The sequence below is a fragment of the Aythya ferina genome, assembly GCF_964211825.1.
Source record: "Aythya ferina genome assembly, chromosome: 13".
NCBI classification, from domain to species: Eukaryota; Metazoa; Chordata; class Aves; order Anseriformes; family Anatidae; genus Aythya; species Aythya ferina.
This window is the reverse complement of record NC_140311.1, coordinates 19643159-19655482: the sequence shown is the minus strand read 5'-3', so window position 1 is coordinate 19655482 and position 12324 is coordinate 19643159. Positions and strand designations below refer to the sequence as shown.

Here is a 12324-nt window from a genome sequence, read left to right as displayed (position 1 = left end):
GGTTCTCATTAAAAAAAACCAGACTACTCGTATTCAAGTTTTTATAGGAATATAGATGCATATGTGTATTTCTCTAAGTTATAAAGAGTAGTTGCAACAGATCTTGTTCTTAAGACCTGTGAATTTCAGGTGAGGTAACACCACTGCAGATTCTCAGCCTCCCTCAGCCCCAAATGCCCTGTAAAGTGCACAGGACACGGGACCACCCGGGCAGCAGGATGCAGCCCTGCTGCGGGACTTGCCCTGACTTGGTGCTTTTTGCAGTTGTGCGGTGCCGAACATCAGCTCTGTTCTGTTGAAACTGCGAAACACAGCCAGCAGACAGACTCCAGATGAGCAAGTGGCAGACGAGAAAGCAGAAACGCCTCAAGCTCCATTGCAGGCCATCGCCTGTTTCTTATTCAGTTGCTAAAGCATTTAAAGCCCCGCTAGAACCATAGTGAGGTGCTGGCAGATACACTGAGGGATGCCAAGATGGGGCACGCTGTTCCCCAGTCTGTAAAATGGGAACGGGAAATATTACTAACCACATGGAGATGACTGATTTTCCATAATCAAAGCCCTGAGCAAACAATTAGGTAGGTGACATTATTCCTTTTGCATTTTTCAAGTAGTGTTTTCAAATTACAGTCATTTAAAAATCAAATTCATACCATTTGGACCTGACGAGTGATGCTGAGCTAACGTCCTGCCTGCTGCAATCAGCATCGATGCCAAGGCTCAGCATTTTCTTCCTCTGTATGAAGAGAGTAGGCACTTACCTGGTCCCAAGACCACAAGGCACAGCAAAGCCACCGCGCATCTCTGCACACGCGTGATGGTGGGCACACGTGTGTGCAGCCGAGCCATGCCTGTTTTTAAAACCAAGCCCTCTCTGCTTTTAAAAACTACCATTCCAAATTATAACACCACGTCGGATGAGCAATAATACAGTTCCTTTGCTGCATCTTTTCTCACGTGATGCTGCCTTTATAGGACTCTGAATACATTTCAATAGCTTTTTTATATATAGCCATCAATACAATGCATTCATTTGCTTCCACACCTGATTGCTCCGAGGAGGAAAGAGGAATTGGCATTCCCACGTTCCTAAGAGATGTTTTTAGCAAGTTTTCTTTTTTTTTCTTTTTTTCTTTTTTTTTTTTTTTGATTTATACGCGTCATTTACATGTTCTCAAACGTGGCAAGTGGAACGCACATCTCTCTTTAAAAGGAAAGATCTGTACTTAAGCGCATTAATTGTAGTTATCTTCCTCTTCTAAAAGACCAGCCATTCACAGCCCCAAACCCCTCGGGAACACGTTATTCAGAAAACTTTTAATCATTCCCTGAAACACAATCGTGCCACAACACACGCAAGATAACACCCACGGCGATTCCTGTAAACCCAAGCCGTTAGGAGCTCCTGGAAGCGAGCTGGATCGCAAATACATCAACCCCCGTGGACGATTTGCTCGATGCGTGCCGGAGAGAGGGGAAAAATTGATTAAGTTATTAAGGAGCCGCCGTTTTCTCTGAGGAGGGGCGCCCCGGGAGCAACCCACGGCTCTGCCTGGCTCCGTCCCCGCAGCACGGGGAGGCCGCGCTCGGCGTCCCCGATCCCCCGCTCACAGCCGGAATACGGCCACGGGGCTTCGTCGCGGCCAGAAATACTCGGAGGGAGGGCTCGGTCGCCCAACCCCGCCGGCATCGCCCTCAGGAACCGTCCCCGCGCTCCGAGCCCGGAGCGGAGCCGCCCCGCGGTCCCCGCCCGCCGCTGCAGCACCGGCCGGGGGGGGACAGCAGCCGCCGCCCGCACCGCGCCCCAACCCCAAAGCAACCCCAAACCCACACCGACCCCAACCGGCACCCCCGAACTCCCCCCCATACCCCTTGAGGCTCCCCGCCCCGCCGCCGTGAGGCGAAGTTGGGGAACCCGCGGCGCCGCTCCCGCCTCTCGCCTGAAACTTACCGAGCGCGGCCACCGGGCTCAACTTTCAGCGGCGCCCCATGCTCAGCCCCGCAGACGGCTTCTCGCCCCCCATCGCCTCTAGGCGCGGTGCCCGCGTCCCGCTCTCCGGCGGTAAATCCTCATTGCCATCGCCCCCCACCCGCAGCCCGCTGAGGGGGCAGCGCCGGGTCCCCCCCGCCGCGGCTCTGCCCGAGGTGCGAGGGGAAGCGGGGCCAGGCGCAGACCCGCTGCCGGAGCCGCTCCTTTCAGTGTCAGCGGCGCCGCCGCTCGCTGTCAGGGTGGTGGATTTTTTTTCCGTTTTTTTTTTTTTTTTTTTTGCCTTCCCCTTTTTTTTTTTTTTTTTTTTTTTTCTTGGCTCCTTCGCCGTTAATGAGCATGCCCGGGGAGAGCCGCGCAGGCGCCTTCACGGCCGCCGCGCCTCGAGTCGCCTCGCGCCGACCGCAGCTGCGGGCTGTGAGGGGAGGCGGCGGGGCCCGATCCGGGGAGCTGCCGGCGCCTTCTCACAGCCCCCTTAGCGCCTCCTCTTATCCCCTCGCAGCCCTTCGCATCTCCCTCACAGCCCACCACAGCCCCCTCACAGCCCGGGAAGGGGGTCGACGGGCTGCCCCCGCCTGAGGGAGCGGAGCAGGGAGCAGGGCAGCGGAGCCCACTCCCCCGGCGGCTCTGCCCGCCTTCGGCAGGACGGCGGCACGCCTCCCGCTGAGGTGATTTACCTTGCGAGGCCGGCAGCGGCATCAGAGATCGGGGCGGAAGGGGAGCTGTCGGTTCGTCGGTGCTGCTGCTGGTTCCCGAGCTGAGTTGGCGAACGGGGGCGTCCTCGGCGGCCACCCCCGGTCGCGGAGCAGGGGAACATCTCCGTGCTGTCACCATTTAGACACTAGGTATCCTCAGGAGGATACACACTGGCGTTAAGGTGATTACCACCTGCTTTTTTTTTTTTTTTTTTTTTTTTTTTTTTTTTTTTTGACATACAACAGTCAAATCTGCAGTTATTGTAAAGGTTTTTCTTTTTCCAGAAGAATCGAGGGACTGGGAACAGTGCACATCCCAGCCTGGACCCTGCCTGTCAGGCAGTCTCCAGCCTGAGCCCATGTTGCATTCCACGCACCCGTTAACCCCTTAAAAAACCACTGTGGTCACCTATGTTGCTTAGCCTGTGTATTCAGCAACAGGGGACACAAGTTATTAAGTCCTGTTATTTGTTTGCATATAAAGAAGGCATAGGATGTCCACATACATAAAAGTCCAAAAAGTCCTAAAGTCCAGTTCCTCTTCCTACTCTGGTCCGGGGATATATTTCACTTAGGAAGTTGGCTTATGCTGTTTACATAAATATTTGTAGGAAAAAAAATATAAAGGGAACTTAAAAACTGTTTTTTAATTAAAAAGAAATTACAATTTTGCCAATGGAATGTGTTGCAGTGCATACATAAAATAGAATTAGCCAGGTAAGGCCATCCATGGTTCCAACATACTGCTAGTATGGAAATTTTCTGTCATTTTTAATCTTTGCTCTTGGACACAACCCTGTTCTGACTTTGCTCCATCAGAGAAATAACATTCAGGTGCCTACAAGAAATCTTACTGAGTCATTAATGTCTTGGTCCAACAGGTAAAACACCTCCAAGATAGGGTTTTCATATACAAAACAATTTTTCTGCTAATGAAATTAGTTTCTAGGGCACTCTGAACAGCATTAAAAAGATGATGAAGAAAGTGGCTCAAAATACAACCCCCTTTCCAAAATGTGTATATTGCAATCTGCATAAATATGAAATGTAGATGCGGTTTGTAGGCTGTAACCCAATTCTGAGAAATCTTGTGAGGTTATTATAGTAATTCCAAAGATAGCCTCCTTGAAAAACAAAGGATGGAAAAGATGGGAAGAAGGATCAAGTCTTCAAATCTAGCATCAAAAAATATTATTTGCATGAATAACAAGGTTAAATACTGACTTTGTACCTTCCTTTCTAGAAGATAAATGCTCACTTCTATTCTACAGATTTCTAAAGATGCAAATCCAAACTATGTAAAATGAAGAAGTTGGTCTAGTCCTTCAGAAGGAAATCTCCTTTGAAAAACATTTCAGAAATCTAAATCTGCCTCTCCCTAAAGAAAGCACAGCTGTAAAGATGCTAAGGTAAATATAGTGTACTTTAGGGAGTACATTCTCTCTTTCTTGGATTTAAAGTATCCTACGCAGCAGAAAGGAAGTGTTGAACTACTGCCTATACATTACTTTCTAAGAAAGGCCAAAAGTAAAAACCCAAATGCATTTCTTGTGAATCCTGAAGTCCTTAAACAAACATCATTATGAACTGAATCTAAAAATCAGCCATTTCAAGTCAGAACTGTCATCTGTCAGAAGTCTGTCTCAAATGTCTGTGACTTAGTTCCAGTAGGTGGAATAATTCTTCAGCAATACAGAAGAGTCACGAACAATCCTGAGTCTAGAGGAAAGAGTAAATTTTCCTTCCTAGGAGATGTGGTTGTTTTGGTTTCTTCTCTCTTTGCATAGACTTTAACATTTGCTTTTCATTAACACAAAAATGAGATGGTATAGCTTGAACATAGAAATAGTTCAAATCCAAAACCAGAAGGTGGTTTAGAATGAAATTGATGTGTTAGTCAAAGAAACAAAGCAGGGCAGCTGACCAGTCCAGGAATATTTTATTTTTATTATTTTTATTTTTAGGTTCTATCTTATTCAGCTAAATATTGCCTCACTCTTAGTAGACATAAAGATCACAAATTACTATTAGGCCTTGTGTTTGCAGTGCTTTGAAGTTGCCCATTGTACTCACTAACACATGGTAGTCATAAAAAGATTGTAATTTCATCAAGAAAAGATATAAAAAGACTAACAGTGAAGGCGGACAATCAGCCATACCTTTGTCTCCCTAAACCACTACTGAGATAAATGACCCAAAGTTGGTAGTCTTGATAGTGGAAAATCATTGCCAGATATCAACTGGAAGATCTGGCATATAGAGTAATTTCAGATACCCATGGGATGCTCCCTAGTGAGTTGGATGTTGGGAAACCAAACAGGTCTACTTTGAGGACTATGCAGGTATTGCATGTTAGTCCATGAGAAATATATACTGGAAGGTGTGATGGTTCAGGTTTGCTATGTGCATACTCCAACAGAACTAGGAGCAGATTCCAAAGAGAGATGACACCAACTGGATGACAGACTTTCTTGTGGAGGAATTATCCCTGTAGAAAGAACAGTCACAGATTGTTCCAAGAATTATAACACTGATATTTGTAACTGGAAATGAGGGCCCTTAAGCACTTTAATGTATCAGAAGTGCACTGAGGGGAAAAAAAGAAAAAAGAAAAAAAAAAAAAGAGAGAGAGAATAAAAATGTATTCTAAGCTGGCTGAGAAGAAAACTATAGATAAAAAATGGTTAGACACGCTGGTGCTGAATGGAACTCCCTTGAATGAAAATGCATGCAGGTTTTTTAGTATTGCAGCTCCCTGCACTAAAAGTTTTTTTGGAGTGGCAAAGCATAGTACCTGCAGTGCACAGCTGCAATAATATTCAGTGTTCTACTGATGCCTAGGACTGGCTTTACACCTTCTGGCTAGTTCCAGTTCAGAAAAGTCTCCAGTGATTCAGTGTCTTTTGCTTTATTGGTAACAGAGTTATGCTGAAGCACTGGTTTTAATGTATCATTGTGCCTCCTGTGGGAATAGTAATTGTTGCCTGCATTAAAACAATCCCTGGTGAGACCTGAGACCCAGCTGCTGGTCCCACTGCTGAACAGGACATTTTCAACCAGCCCAGGATAGGGTGTCACCACGCGTAGAGGGGTTCTGTAATGTGATTCTGAGAACAATGTTGACAAACTTACTATTTTTGGCATTTTATTCTTACAATCAGATGAAGTCCTCAAAAACTTACCTGTGAACTTTAGGGGAATTTTCCTAGTCTATGTGTCTGTTTTCTGGACACAGAAAGGATAAGTAAAGGTTTAAGAAAGGATGAGATACTTCCCCATACAATTGAAGTGGTTGTCTGGTGTGCCATTTATGGAAATCACTCCTTCACACAGCTAACAGGTTTTAAAAAACAGGGGCGTGAAGTCAGCTGGATTCCTGTACTGTTTATCCTATATAACACAGTTTGTTTGAAATACAAGGATTGACTTCTTTTGGTCTTTTCAACTAAGAGTAAACTACTTGGAAAAGGAGACAAAACATTTACATTAAGTCCCTTCATACTGGTAATACTGGTAGAAAACTATGCTAATATGAAGGGCATTGAGATCCAAACTGTCTGCCAGAAAGTGACAGAAGTAGGTGAGTAGTACTAACATTGCCCTGCTTTTATGTAACAGGCAAAACCAAAACAAAACCAAAAAAGTTATTTGAGACAGACTCTGAAAGGACACCACTGAGATAGTTCTTCTTTCCTGCATACATCAACATGGGATCCCAAGCATATGGCAAAAGCTTAAGTTATTTTTAAAATCCTGTTGTTTACACCTGATAAAGCTAATGAAGTTGATTCATCATTTGTAGTTGTGCACGGTGGTTTTAGAACATTGCCATTTTTTTTAATGATACCTTACATCTGTCTGATGTAGATGTTTATGAGATGTGGATAAAAGCATGATCAAAACTACAAAATTCTAGCTGCACCTCATGCTCATTCACTGTGACAAGGCACAGATCATTACAGAAACTGAAATGGAAAGGAAAATCAGGATCACTTTTTATTAGTTTTGAATATATGATTATATATTTTTATAGTTATGTTCCTATTGAACAGGAAAAGGATCCATTCCACTGAAGTGACACACATGCACAGTCTTGCCCTTAGTCTGGGAATAGTCACATTTGTAAAAGATTACGAAGAAGAAAGTGATGTAGGAAACAGCTGAAGTTTTTACTTTCTGGACCAAAAGAAGGGTCCAGAAAGGGGAATTTGTTCTGCTATTTCCCTTTCACTGAGAAAAATTGAGTATTTTAAGCTAGGCTAAATAACATAAACAGAGAAAAATATATATGAATTGCAATCCTGTATTATTACCAGTTCCAGGCAAGAACAATTTTTGCCCCAGACTGTCCACCAGAAACAGTGTGTCATAGTAGAGCTAAGAAAGAAGTAATTGCAATTTTTGATGGAATACCATTCTTCAGAAATGTCACCCCAAGAGACAAGAAAATGACTAAAGAGACGTAGATATTTTTAAAAAGAAATGTAAAACAATGTATTTTGGAAGTCATCTTCATGAAAAGTGTACCAGAACAGATTTGTTTACAAAACATTTTCTACTACACAAAAGACTGAAGAAAGAAAACCTGCCTTGTGCCACGTTTACACACTTTGGAAAAAATAATGCATACCTACGATATTGACTACCTGTCTAAGGCTTTCCATCATCTAATGATGCCTGTCTATTTTGCTCACTTTTTAAATTTTCAAAGAAAACACCTCCAAAGTTTTAACAACCTTGTCTCTCACATTCAGAAAGAACTCCTGTACACAAGTGCAAACCTTTTTTCCAAATTCACCTCTAAACAATCTTGTTTAAAAGATGCCTACCAAAAACATGGCAATAATTAAGCTGTTTTTATGCTATGTCCACTGCCTAGCATGTTGTCCAAAACCGCAAACTTGTTGCCCAGTAATTTCCCATCTATATGGATGTATTGATTTTTGGTGGTTCTAAACTTATGACGTCCAAAAATATGCGCCTTTTCCACAAATATGGCTCCCTCGTTAATATGCAGCAGAGAGAACAAAAGTGTTGCGATTTTAATGGCTGAAGTGGGGTGTTACTTATTATTTTCCTATCACATGAACACAAGGTGGTGCTACTGCTCCTGTCACCAGTACTGATTCTCCTCTTGCCCACTAAGACTTACCTGAGTGATGGTAGCTGGTGCACAGCAGGTCTACCTGATATTTTCTTTAAATTAATTAAAAGTAGTAACAGCCAATAAAATAAAAGAAATTGATTAAAATTAGTATAAGCACTTGTTTTTGCAAACTGAAAAAAAAAATCAATTTCCAATTCATAGAGAAATATTTTCTTTGTTGATTTGGCTTGAATTGGACAAACAGACTGGTTGTATGCCCTGGTCAAGAAAAAAAGAAGAAATCTTAAGAGCATCAGTATTTTTTCAGTTCTCAAGAAAGGATTAAAAAAATATATTTACATGAAACTAACAAATATATAAACAAGTATTTTCCCAGATCATTGAAAAGAGCTATAGATGGGAAAAGATCAGTTTAAATGCCTTCCTGCTCTTGGGGGGGAAATCCTTTGGTACTGCAAAAAGGTGCATCTAAAGTAGAAATTTACACAAAACAAATGATGAAAACTATTTAATTTTTATTTTTTTTTTATCCCTGAATATGAGTACATGCTAAAAGAGGTCTGAGTCTATCAACCTACCCGTTAGAGTGGAACTAAGGTAAAGCACAATTCAAGACAGATTAAACTTCCAAATAGCATATATCATTTCCTTCCTAAATAAAATAATAATAAAACTTCTCATTGCATTGAAAGCTGACACTGAAGAAGATAAGGAACATAAAAAACAAAGTCATGTTTCACAGAGGATTTTGGATCAATTGTTTCAAACTCGTGGTTAGTCTACAGTGTAATTCATTTCATAGGAATGATATAGGAGGGTATTTTTCAGATATAGTGTACAAAGTGCCTTCTTCCACATTTCTTGTCAGGTTCATCTGATAATTACCTAATTATTGTGTTTTACAATGTTAGAGAGGAATTCTGACTCAGCAATGTGCAGTATTTTTAAGGCATTTGAAAGTGGACATACTTTATGAAATATCATCTACCCAACCTGCTGCTTCCTTTTCCCATTCCTTTTTATTACATAATACTCCCCAGTGTGTCTGCTGCTTTTCTTTTTTTTCTTGTATTTTTTTGTGCTGATTGCTGTTGCTCATGTATTTACTTTTCCCTTAGGAAAATATACAAAAAAAAAAAGACCTTGATATCTTAATCTCTTCAGCTTAATTAGACATGAAAGTAACTCTGGCCTCATTAAGAAATGTCCTAAAGCAACAGGTAAAATAGAATCAGTTGAGTTTGAAATCGTATCCAGAGATCGGCTTGTCAGACAGTCCTAGTTCTTAAAGAAGCCTGAGATGTAGAGCTAATGTAGAGAAGAGAAAACTAAATGCTTAGTAGAAATCTCAGTGGAAGAGACGACTAATTAGAGATAATTATACACAGATTTCTTGCATTAAAAGTGCTTTAAAACATAAACATTCAAATTTTACTTAGACTACCCAAGTACTTCCCAGGAGGCAAGCTTGCAAAAAATACCTTTAAATAATGTCAAACACTTTTAAACTAAATGACTAATTTTTAAGGGTCATCTCACTAAAAATTCTTATGCCTTGAATTTTCTTGTTTGCCTCCAGTTTAGCAAGAAACAGTAATAAAGTTTATGGTTTAAGTTAGTATCCTAAGTGTCCTATAATGAAGGTAATGAAGCATCGCAGTCCTGATTTGCTACCATTCTCTAGCAACTTCAAAATCCAAATCCAAAATTTACTTGATATGAAGACAGAACTCTTCAGAACTGAGGCCTAAACTATCAGAGCATTGATAAGTGACAACAAAAAAAAAATAAAAAAGGATGCTACACTGAAAATGTATCATCTTTTAAAATAAACAACTTTATAAAAGAATCTATTAAAAAGTCCATAGTATGGGCAAAATTCTGGAATATTTGTGGAAAATTTCCAAAGTCACTGTAGTAAATTGCCCCTTAGATAGCACTTCATCTCTTAGATAGCACTATGTATACTGGAGCAAACAATCTCAAATTGTAAAATGGAACTCCATTTTTCTTTCAATTTTATGTCCATTATCAACTTTGATCGTCTGACCACCACAAAATCCTCAGGTCAATAATATACCTGTGAGACTGGTTAGTATACCTTCTTTGAGATAGTATCTTAAGATACCATAATTCACAGCAAAAACTTGTTTGATATTTTGCTTAGTTATCAGTCAGGTGCCTAGGAACTTCTGCATTTATTTTGATTTATTCAAGATTCATTGAGAAGTTCCAGTTTTTCATCTTTTAAAATAGCGACAATTTATACAGTTCACTTTGGAGATACAGAAAAACACAGCATTCCACATAGTTGCCTGTCAGATTCTTTACCTGATTACTGAATATTCACGGTGGAAGAACATTTAATGTCTATTAACAAACCACACAATGGCCAAGAGCATGCACTCAGCAAGTTTGCAGATAGTACCAAGCTATGATGAGTGGTCCTTACATGTACCAGGGCTTGCAGAAACCTTGTCAAGTTCAATAAAGGAAAAAGCTCCCCAGTACAAGAAAGACGTGGATTTACTGAAGTGAGCTTAGAAAGATGGGAGCAGACAAGAGGGAAGACTCATGTTGGGATGTGAGGAATTTGAATGACATACTAGGAGGAATTTTTTCACCATGGAATCATCAAATATGGGAACAGGCTGCGCAAAGAGACTATGGGTTCTCCATCTTTGGAAATATTCAAACTTAATAGGACCATCCAACCCCTCCAGTGGGGAGTTTGACCAAAGATCTCCAGAGATGCCTTCCAACTTAAGTTATTTTATGATTCAAAAATTGATCGATTTTTTCATGACACACACACTCACACACACACACCAAAAACAAAAACAAAAACAAAACAAAACAAAACAAAACAAAAATACACACACACACACACAAAACAACAACAAAAAAACTATTCTAGACAAATTCAAAACAAAACCTATCATTTCAACCCATTCTTCTGGTGAGATAATCGTCCTGAATATCCACAAAAACAACAACAACAAAAATTTCATCCAGAAACCTGAACTTAAGCACATCTCTTGAACTTCAAAGGGTACTGTTTACATCACCACCACCCTTTCAGTGAATTACTGTCTTCCAATATGGGTCATTACTATCAGCATATTTTTAAAGAGGTGAACCACTCTAAATCAGTATGAATTAAAACATATAATTGGCCATAACAACAATGCATGTCATGGCTTAAAGCTTTAAAAGGATAAGTTCCTTTGGAATACAAATCTAAATTGTTATAACTAGAACTGACAGCTTGGTAGTACTCATGACAATAGTTTAAAGCTAATAATAGCACCTGTAACAGGTTCGTATTCTCACTGTTTATCTTATTCTTATTTGCTAACCATCAGAACACACTAGCTGCAATGACAGGGTAGAGAGTCAAGCAAAGAGTAAAATGAAGCACAGACACCCAATCATAGAAATCATACTGCAATGAAAATTAATATTGCAGTGCCTATATAAGTGTCAAGAAGCAGCAATGAATTTTTAGGATTTGTATTGCCAGTCAAAAACAAAATAGGAAGAATATTGTGGCCACCTCTGTTCTGACACTGCTTTTAGAGCAGAGAAGATATATATATATATAAGAGGCAAACTTCAAGACAGAACTGAACTGGAGAGCTGTTATTTATCAGACAGCAAATACTAATTGGTCATCAGAAGCTGCTTGGGTTTTAAACCATTATAACATATAGATGATAACTGATTGCAATATTTAAGCTGTTTGGGGGTACCAGGTGCACAACACTACTTTCCACAGTCTTTAGAACTTTTTTAACTAAAGGTAACATGATGAAAGTGTTAGTATTCAAGGCTGCTAGTTCTTCTCTGCTAATTTACATTTATATTCTTAATGTCTAGGTTGAGCCTAGGGAAATTTAATACTTTATTTCATTAATGCTAACTTCTACAGAAATCCCAGTATGCACAGAAGTTCCTAGATTGCGAGGCTAGTTAAAGGAGAATGCAGAAGCAAAACATAATTGCCAGGTGGTTATGATAGTTAAATATGTACTGTCAGTTTTGACTTCTGAAATCCCTATAGACATAAACCTACTATTCTAAAAGTTAAAAATATAAAATAACAGTCATGAATTAAAATATCTTTCCAACATGTTTTAGATTCTAACGCTTGTTTGCAAATATGTTTTAAATTGTTAGTGCATAACAATATCATGTGGCTTTTTCAGGCAAAGTTTCTGTAAAATGTTAGATAATTTACTCTCTCTTCTTGGCTTGTAAGTGGATGACAAATTACCAATGTGCATTTTAACAGTCCGATTGGGTTATGTTCTGGCAGGCTTTTGTGAAGCGCTGCAGTTTTACAATGCTAATGCAGCATTAACGTGCACCCATTTACTGGCTGTCATCAGCACTGTGCAGAAGGTTCTGATACAACTCCCTTAAAAAGAATTTAGAGAACTGCGTGCAGAAATATTGGTCATAGGCAGAAATCCCAGCATATGTGTAAACACAGAACTGCAAAGGTGAACACAGCCTATTTTTATAAAACAGAG

At 40.4% G+C, this 12324-nt stretch overlaps 1 protein-coding gene across 5 annotated transcripts in view; it reads right to left on the bottom strand.

Annotated features, from left to right (window-relative positions):
• TENM1 (teneurin transmembrane protein 1) overlaps positions 1–12324 on the bottom strand; it is a 1172023-nt gene that overhangs the window by 329685 nt on the left and 830014 nt on the right. The window contains exon 1 of one of the 5 annotated variants that reach the window (XM_084534135.1): positions 2665–2683. The exons of 3 other annotated variants lie outside the window; for them this stretch is intronic. The gene's annotated coding sequence lies outside the window, so the exon portion shown is untranslated. Of the gene's footprint in view, positions 1–1951; positions 2205–2664; positions 2684–12324 lie in introns of those variants that run through there. One more of the 5 variants, XM_084534132.1, reaches the window with a different exon arrangement.